Source organism: Schistocerca piceifrons, chromosome 8, assembly GCF_021461385.2.
Source record: "Schistocerca piceifrons isolate TAMUIC-IGC-003096 chromosome 8, iqSchPice1.1, whole genome shotgun sequence".
NCBI lineage: Eukaryota > Metazoa > Arthropoda > Insecta > Orthoptera > Acrididae > Schistocerca > Schistocerca piceifrons.
In genome coordinates this window covers 35,125,294-35,135,511 of record NC_060145.1, presented here as the reverse complement: position 1 = coordinate 35,135,511, position 10,218 = coordinate 35,125,294, and the positions used below count along the sequence as shown (strand labels likewise).

At 45.4% G+C, this 10,218-nt stretch overlaps 1 non-coding gene across 1 annotated transcript; it reads right to left on the bottom strand.

Annotated features, from left to right (window-relative positions):
- Positions 1–288: 288 nt before the first annotated feature.
- Trnaa-cgc lies at positions 289–361 on the bottom strand. Its single transcript has one exon. It is a non-coding gene; the product is annotated as a tRNA-Ala (tRNA).
- Between the last annotated feature and the right edge of the window lie 9,857 nt (positions 362–10,218).

Here is a 10,218-nt window from a genome sequence, read left to right as displayed (position 1 = left end):
CAGAGGCACGCAATCTAGCCCACCGACGGTAAAGTCCATGGTTCATGGTTAGTTACTGAAACTAATTTGCTATCGATAAAAATCATCGTTCTTATTGCGAGATTATAATTAACAATTTGTGGTGGTGGTTAGTGTTTAACGTCCCGTCGACAACGAGGTCATTAGAGACGGAGCACAAGCTCGGGTTAGGGAAGGATTGGAGAGGAAATCGGCCGTGCCCTTTCAAAGGAACCATCCCGGCATTTGCCTGAAACGATTTAGGGAAATCACGGAAAACCTAAATCAGGATGGCTGGAGACGGGATTGAACCGTCGTCCTCCCGAATGCGAGTCCAGTGTGCTAACCACTGCGCCACCTCGCCCGGTCAATTAACAATTTGTATCTACTCATTTACTTAAAACACAGGCAAGGGTTACTTTACGGAATTGGAACACAAGTGTCTTGCGATCGTGATTTTGCTCACATCGAGAAACGTTACAGGATAACTGTGTGTGAAGTTCTGAAAGATCTCGTTAGCGTCATTATTGAACATACGTGCACAAGACCATTCACAGTGTCTATTACGCATGGAAGAAGATCTTTAAGACTCTTCTGTTAGCTGCTGGAAAAAAAAAAATAATTTCACCATGTGCATATTTCAAAAGCACAGTGGATCGGATTACTGCTGAATGGCTAGGGATACTTCAAGTTCGGTCAACTTTCAATGCAACTGAGTTGAAAGAGCATTACAGCTTGAAAATGAACATGGAGCCTTCTGATTTTAACTGGTGCAGCTGGAAACACTACACTGTGAGCCTAGGTTGTCTGAGGAAGAAAAAAAGGATTCGGCTAAAAACATTCCGTATGTGAAAGAGGAGAATAAGTAGTTTTACGAGAACCTTGTGAGATGAGTGGAAGTGTGCGTGACGGCATTTGTATCGTTATTGACGTTAAAGTCATTGCGTATAGAACGTTTCATTAAAAAAAAAAAAAAAGTATCATTTTGTTCTTAAACCTACTCATGTAAAGTAAAACCACATAAATGATGTGAAACGTGTATAGTTTTTGAGTTTGTATCGCGATCCCCAACATTTATTCTGCTTTTGTTTAACTACTGTACACATATTGTTGATTATCTCTAAATCAGATTTTTGGCGCTTGACCCGGTATTTACTTACGTGCCGCACATATTGCGACGTAGCGTGGCGGGATAAGCCAGTGCTGTCTGGAAAATGCAGGTGCTGTTGCAGGTATGCTGAAAAAGAACCTGAAGCAAAAGTTAAGAAGTAGTTTCCAGGGCGAATCACTCTTTACTTTGGTTCCGGTGAACTAGTCCATCAGCGGACCCAGTCCAAGGAACAAATAATCAACCTTACATTTTACTGGGTGGACAGTAGGAAAGTCACAGTTCTTACTAAATTAGTGTTGGGAGTTTGTGTCTCCATATCGGGAAATCGTAGAGAATGATACGATAACTGAGTTAAAACTGTAATGCTTGACGTCAGTGTCACCTCGAATGATGAGCAGTGGGTTACACGCCATTGTCAGGAGACATGTGGCTCGGAGGTTAGGCCAAAAAGACGTATGCCGAGTCGTCCCATCGGTATTGCGCAATAAGCTTTTCTGTTGCTCACACAGTGCCATTGACATCATCGTAGTATAACCATGCAGACAGTGAAAGTGTGCTGGTGACAAACTGCTGAGACACAGACGCAGGTAGTAAATGAGTGAAGCATCTGTCGTGTGCTGTACATCACTCCCTTTGTAAGCTGGGTACGGCTTACCGGCAGCTGTTAACGACTCAAATGTTGTGATGTTAGCGCCGCTGATAATCTTTTGATCGCACTTCATACATTACTGGCCATTACAATTGCTACACCATGAAGATGACGTGCTACAGACACGAAATTTAACCGGCAGGAAGAAGATGCTGTGATATCCAAACGATTAGCTTTTCAGAGCATTCACACAAGGTTGGCGCCGGTGGCTACACCTACAACGTGCTGACATGAGGAAAGTTTGCAACCGATTTCTCATACACAAACAGCAGTTGACCGGCGTTGCCTGGTGAAACGTTGTTATGATGCCTCATGTAAGGAGGAGAAATACGTACCATCACGTTTCTGACTATGATAAAGGTCGGACTGTAGCCTATCGTGATTGCGGTATATCGTATCGCGACATTGTTGCTCGCGTTGGTCGAGATCCAATGACTGTTAGCAGAATAGGGAATTGGTGGGTTTAGGAGGGTAATACGGAACGCCGTGCTGGATCCCAACGACCTCGTATCACCAGCAGTCGAGATGACAGGCATTTTATCCGCATGGCTGTAACGGATCGTTTAGCCACGTCTCGATCCCTGAGTCAACAGATGGGGACGTTTGCAAGACAACAACCATCTGCACGAACAGTTCGACGACGTTTGCAGCAGCATGGACTATCAGCTCGGAGACCATGGCTGCGGTTACCCTTGAAGCTGCTTCACAGACAGAAGCGCCTGCGATGGTGTACTCAACTACGAACCTGGGTGCACGCATGGGAAAACGTCATTTTTTCGGATGAATCCAGGTTCTGTTTACAGCATCATGATGGTCGCATCCGTGTTTGGCGACATCGCGGTAAACGCACATTGGAAGCGTGTATTCGTCATCACCATACTGGAGTATCACCCGGAGTGATGGTATGGGGTGCCATTGGTTACACGTCTCGGTCACCTCTTGTTCGCATTGACGGAACTTTGAACAGTGGACGTTACATTTCAGATGTGTTACGACCTGTGGCTCTACCCTTCATTCGATCCATGCGAAATCCTACATTTCAGCAGGATAATGCACGACTGCTTGTTGCATGTCCCGTACGGGCCTTTCTCGATACAGAAAATGTTCGACTGCTGCCCTGGCCAAAACATTCTCCAGATCTGTCACCAATTGAAAACGTCTGCTCAATGGTGGCCGAGCAACTGGCTCGTCACAATACGCCAGTCACTACTCTTGATGAGCTGTGGTATCGTGTTGAAGCTGCATATTCAGCTGTACCTGTACACGCCATCCAAGCTCTGTTTGACTCAATACCCAGGTGTGTCAAGGCCGTTATTACGGCCAGAGTTGATTGTTCTGGGTACTGATTTCTCAGGGCCTAAGCACCCAAATTGCGTGAAAATGTAATCACATGTCAGTTCTAGTATAATATATTTGTCGAAAGAATACCCGTTATCATCTGCATTTCTTCTTGGTGTAGCAATTTTAATGGCCAGTAGTGTAATTTAATGGAATTTGTCGGCTTAGAGAATTTCTGTTTAATTATTTCCGACTTCCCAAACTATCCTGGCGAGTGTAGTAAGTTCCGCGTGGCAAGATACATTAATTGCCTGTCTTGAAGATAGAGTAGGTGTGTGGTGGCATTTATAAAACGTGAAGCTTACGAGAGTGCAGTTTCTGAGTGCAGTTTCGTGTGTGGGATTGTGTCAACAGCATCGGCACACTCACATTTGAGCAATCTCTGAGAATTCTGACAAGCGCCATCTTTGATTTTGATTCGATTTAATTACTAGTATACAGCCACTCATTTTGAGAACACTGTGCCTCCAAGATGTAGATAACTTTTATGAGAATTAGTTTATCTTCACATGTTCGTGTAGTAAAATTCTCCAAGTGTGTTTGTGTTGTAAACTTAATAGGCAGAATTCACGGGCTGGAGGGCAGCATACTGATAGCGGCACATGGAGGTAGGGTAACGTGAATTTGACACGTCGAGGAATTGTGGCTGGCCATCATGGATGCAGTGTTGACAGACAGATCAGTATCACTAGAGGGCCACACCACCCCGTAACATGCGGCTTACTGTAACAGTATGTTACGTCCAGTAGTAAGTTGTCCATTAGGGATGGAGGTTCTAGGTTCTCTCAGAGTCTTCAGATCCAACATTTTTGATGTTTGCTATCAACACAATTGTCAGACTCAGTTTAAGAGTTAACATAACTATGAGAGAAACTTAGAAATATTTAAATTTGATCCTACCAGAAGTGTAACGTAGGGCGCTGGAGGAGCCAAGCGTTTCCAATAAGTGGAAAAAAGAACGGGTCATTGCCGTATTCCAGAAGGGATGATCGAACAGGCGCAAAAAACTGTCGGTTGATATCACCGGCATCGGTCTGTTGTACAATTATGGTAGATGTTTTAAGCTCTCGTATTATGACATTTCTTGAGACCGTAAATCTCCTATATAGGAATCAACATGAGTTCAGAAAACGACGGTCTTCTGAAACCCATCTCTTTTTTTTTCATCCACATGACTCAGAGAGCAGTAAAATACTGACATACAGATTGATGCCATATTCCTTGACTTACGGAAGGCGCTGGAAACAGTTCCCTCACTGCCGCCTAATGAACAAAATACGATCGTTTGCAACATTAGACCAACCAAGTTATTGGACTGAAATGTTCATAACAATCAGAGCATAGCATATAATTCTTAATGGAGGTAAAATTTCAGATATAAAAATAACTTTGGGGGTATACCATGGGAGTGTTACAGAGTAACTACTTTTCACTACATACGAGTAAATAAATTCCATGAGAGTGAGGCCGTTTGGGGATGATGCTGATTTATACAGAGAAGTCGCGATGCCAGAAAATTGTAACGAAATGCATAAAGACCTACAGAGAAATACCGTTTGGTGCAGATCGCCCGCAATTTAAAAACGTAACGCATTCAACGTGACTGAGCAGAAAGTTTGATTTTTGCCTGATTACACGACTACAGAACAATCATTTGAAGCTGTCACACACATTAAATGTGTGAGAGTATGTGTAGGGACTTCAACTGCAGCAACATGAAACAAATTTCATGCAAGGAATATGTAAGACTGTTATTCATTCGAACAATCCTCAGGACGCTTAGTTCATCAACAAAAGAGATAGCTTACAAAAACCTCTTTCGACCAATGCTTGAATTTTGCACGTCAGTCGGGCGACCATACCAGATACCAATGGCGACTGGTGCAAAATTTAACCGATGTGCTACAACGAGGTGGCACAATGCCCTGTGGCTTGCACGGGTACTAACCCTAACTACATCGAAAATAATGGAAAATCAAGGCTGGAATGTAGCAATATTATGAAAAGTATACATTGATACTCACCACATAGCGGAGATTCTATATGTCGCAGATAGACACGACAAGAAACTGTTAGAAAGTGAGCTTTTGGCCAACGAGGCCTTCTTCAAAAACAGACCACACACACACACACACACACACACACACACACACACACACACACACACACATATGCAAACACAACTCACATACACGTAATCACAGTCTCTGGTCATAAAACAGACCGCAAGCAGCAGTGCATGGTGGGAGAGGCATCCAGTTGGTGGGGGTAAGGTGGAGGCTAGTGTGGTGAGGGGAAGGGATAGTAGATTACGAGTAAGGGATGGTGAACTGCTATTTGTGGAAACATACAAGGACGAGGTAGAGGGATGGTAGGGCAGCTAGGTGCAGTCGGGATGTTAGGTGGGGGCACGGGAGGGAGGGGAAGTGGAAAAGGAGAGAAGTAAAAAGACTGAAGGTGCAATGGCGGAATGGAGGGCTGAGTAGTGTTCGAATGGGCACAGGGAAGAGGCTGATGAATAAGAACAAAGACTAATGAAGGTTGAAGCCAGGAGGGTGACAGGGACAAAGGATATATTGCTAGGAGGGTTCCCACATGTGTAATTCTGAAAAGCTGGTTTGGTGGTAAGGATCCAGATGGCACAGGCTGTGAAGCAGTCATTTAAATGAAGAACGTCAAGTTTGGTGGCGTGCTCAGCAACGAGGTGGTCTAGCTGTTTCTTGGTCATAGTTTGTTAGTGGCCATACATGTGGACAGACTGCTTGTTGGTTGTAATGCTGAAATAGAATGCAGCACAGTGGTTGCAGCTTATCTTGTAGACCACACGACTGGTTTCACAGGTAGCCCTGCCTTTGATGGGATACGAAATGCTTGAGACCAGACTGGAGTAGGTGGTGGTGAGAGGATGTATCTGACAGGTCTTGCGTCTAGGTATGTTACAGGGATATGAGACATGAGGCAAGGCATTGGGAGTGGGGGTTGTCCAGGGATGGATGAGGATATTATGTAGGTTTGTTGGGTGGTGGAATAACACAGTGAGAGTGGTGGGAAGGATAGTGGGCAGAACATTCCTCATTTCAGGGTACAATGGTAGGTAGTCAAAACCCTGGTATAGAATGTGATTGAGTTTCTCCATTCCTGGGTGGTAATGAGTCATGAAGGGAAAGCTTGCCAGGGACCACATAGTGAGACTTTGGGAGGTGGTCAGAGACCAAAGAGATCTGTTTTTGTTCAAGGTTGGGAGGGCAATTACAATATGTAAAGGCCTCAGTGAGACCATTGGTATATTATGTAGGGGACCACTCATCACTGCAGATGTGATGGCCATGGGTGGCTAGACTGTGTGGAAGGGGCGTCTTGGTATGGAATTGTCTGCAGCTGTAAGGTCGTTGATTAATTGAGAGGGTTTATGAGGTCATCAGTGCAGCAAATCCGAAGTTACTCACAGAAGTAAGAGCATCCGCTAAAAGTGTATGGATCCAGTCAGGAGAGTCAAACTATAAAAGAACGAAATTAAGGCACACACAGCTAAAGGCACAAAAGGTTAGGCCAAGTATAAAAACTGGAAGAAAGAGCGGTCTTTCCACCAGGGAGTGGTCATGGGGTCCCAGACTCAGAGAACATGAAGAGAGTCCTCAACCATTACTCCCTGTCCCTGCTCCAGGAGAAAAGCAAAAATTTAAAATCTAATTAAAAACCGCTTTCGTGGAGGAAACTGAGGATTAATTCAACCAACTGTGAATTGCATGCTAATATTAAAATTAAGAAATCTGGAAGAACATACTTTGCATGAAGGGCCAAAAGAGAGGTACATTCCACCAATAGGTAAGATACCGTCAGTCTGGTGCCACAACCACATTATGGGGGCGTTTCGTTATGCAGAAAGAAACAATGGATAAGCCTGGTATGACCAATGTGTGGACAGTATAAGACAGTGGACTCCTTCCGAGAAGAGCAGAAGGAAGAGCGCCAAACTGCAGTAATCTACTGGATTGTGCAGAGTTTATTATTGAGAGTAGTAGCGTACCAGATGTCATTCCACTATTTGGCATACCTGTAAATATTCGACATAGATCCTCATATCCGCGGCTGAAGGCACGAGAGAGAATGGAGGGTAAGCATCAGCTTCTCTAGCCAAACAGTGAGCCAGTCCGTTCCCTACGATACCCTTGTGACTTGGGACCCAGGGAAAGACAATGGAACAGGCGGCATGGCCAAGGTAGGAGAGATGGCCATGTATAGCACAGACCAAAGGATGACAAGAGTGGCATGGGTTGATTGCCTGCAGGCTGCTCATTGGGTCAGTACATATTAAGGCGCTGTTGAGAGAAGCCTAAGCAATAAAATGGAGGGCCCTGGTAATGGCTAGCAGCTCTCCTGTGAACACATACATGATACCAGCAATTAATGGTATTCTAAGCCAGCAGGAGACGTGAAAGTGTATCCCACAGTATCTATTGTCTTAGAACCATTAAGTGTAGAAGATGGTAGCAGGCTGGAACTCTGCAAGGATAGAACATACAAGACGCCAGAAGACTATAGGGGCAACAGAGACCTTAGGACACAGCAAAAGGTCAGTACCATGGTCTAGGCACCAGCCAATAGGGGGTGTGAAAGGAAAGACATGAGGCACATTCCAGTCAGTGAAGATATAGATCCCAACAGATGGCAGTGAGACACATTACAACTGTCAATCCCACCCATGGGTAGTGATCAGGAGGGTGATGTCCCTCACTTGCAAAGAGATGGTCAGGGACTCTGTGAATGGCAACTGCATAAGGAACCAGAAGTTGGCTTCATCGTATTTGTAGAGGGGAATCCCCACTTCTGTGAGGAGACTGTCAATGGGACTAGTCCAAAGGCACCAAAGTCAGATGCATCCCACAGTGGTGAACAGGATCAAGTATTTTCAAAGTGGAAGGAGCCGCAGAGCCACAAACCAGACATGTATAATGTTGTCTGGACAAGTCAAGAACATAGTAAATATGGAAAAGAGTAGTAAAGTGTGCACCCAAAGATGTATGGGGCAGGAGGCAGAGAGCATTAATTTCCACATGCATGTAGTCTTCAGGTGACGAAAATGGGGTAGCCAAGTCAACTTGTTATCAAAAATAAGGCCCAAGAATTGGGACTGTGCTACAACATCTAGGAGCTGGTCGCCTAAATACACTTCTGTATCGGGGTGTACTATGGGTTGGCGACAAAAATGCATAACCCACGTTTTGGAGAGAGAAAAGTGGAAGCCATGGGAGACAGCCCACGAAGAGGCTCATTGGATGGCGCCTTGGAGCCAGTATTCAGCAGACACTACCGAGTGGGAGCTTCACCAGATGCAAAAATCGTCGACATACAATGAAGGGATAACCAGAGGCCCAACAGAGGTTACATGCCCGTTGATGGCTGTGAAGAAGAGTGCGACACTTAATACAGAACCATGTGAGATATCGTTCTTCTGAATCCGAGGGGTGCTCATTGAAGTGCCAACTCGAACCTGGAAGAGCCATTGGGATAAAACACCGTGAATAAAAATCGGAAGGGGGCTGTGAAAGCCTCAGTCATGAAGGGCAACTAAAATGTGATGGCACTGAGCCATGTAATATGCCTTGTGTAGGTCAAAGAAGACTGGGACAGGTTGCTGGTAGATAGTAAAAGCCTGTCGGATTGCAGTTTCCAGTCTGAGTAAATGGTCAGTTGGAGATCGTCCTTCCCAGAAACCATACTGATAAGCGGAAAAAGACACTGAGATTCGAGTACTCAAAATAATCGTAAGCTAACCATTCTTTCAAGAAGTTTACAAAGTACTTTCATCAGGCTAATCAGGTGATAGCTGTCGAGAGACGTTGGATTCTTCCCAGGCTTAAGGATGGGGATAACTATACTGTCTCGCCATTGTGAGGGGAAGACACCTGTGAGCCAAATGTGGTAGAAGACCTGGAGCAGATATTGCCTCTGTGTAAATTTCAAGTGTTGTATCATCTGGTTGTGGATGGAATCCGATCCTCAGGCCATGTTAGGTGAAGAGGTAAGGTCCTGCAAAAATTCCCATTCAGTGAAGGATTTGTTGTGGCGTAGCAAGACAGCCACGCCACGGAAGTAGCCGAAGGGCACGCGCTAAGCTCACGCAGATGGGCGTGAGGTCTGAAACAGGATAAGTAAAGAATGCTATAAAGAAAAGTACGTAGCTTCTGGAATACTTAACTTTAATCCATCCTTGTGGTACATCGCTCTTGATGAGACAAGTGAGACTCTTTAGATACAAGCTATGTAAGGCTACTGGCGCCTTGCTAGGTCGTAGCCATTGACTTATCTGAAGGCTATTCTAACTATCTGCTCTGCAAATGAGCAAGGCTTCGACAGTGTGCATCGCTAGCTACGTCGTCCGTACAACTGGGGCGAGTGCTAGTCCGTATCTCGAGACCTGCCTTGTGGTGGCGCTCGGCCTGCGATCACACAGTGGCGACACGCGGGTCCGACATGTACTAATGGACCGCGGCCGATTTAAAACTACCACCTAGCAAGTGTGGTGTCTGGTGGTGACACCACAGGATTCATTATAGGGTTCAGCTTAGTGAAGGTTGAAACAGAGGGGGTCTGTTCAACTCGATGTTTCTGCCAGAGACAGATGGCATAATGGGAAGAGGACGCCGATGCTGTCGATAAGTGTGTTGCAAGGTGTTCAGCAAGGATCAGTGGATCAGTATACAGAGCACCTTTGAGGATAATTCTTGGACAGTTGATTGTCGCTGGCGGCCCAGAAGGCTATGGAGCTTCGACCAAAGGTGCGATGAAGAGGCATACGTTCCCAGAGAGGAAACATAGCGCCTCCTGCATTTCTTTTCACTTTTTGATAGGGTAATGAGCCTTAGCATGGAGACACTTAAAAGCAAGGAGGCTGGCTTGTGAAGGGTGTCGGTCAAATCAGTGCAGCACCTGTTGGCGGTCCTGGACATCGACTGCTACGTCCTTGGTCCACCACAGTACAGTCCCATGACGAGGGCTTCTTGTTGCTAGGGGCACAACAGAACCAGCAGCATGAAGAATAGTGGCAGAGATGCCCTGCACGACTAGATCAATGCAATTCGAGAGAGAGGCGTCGAAGTACACAGGAGATGTTTATAACGGC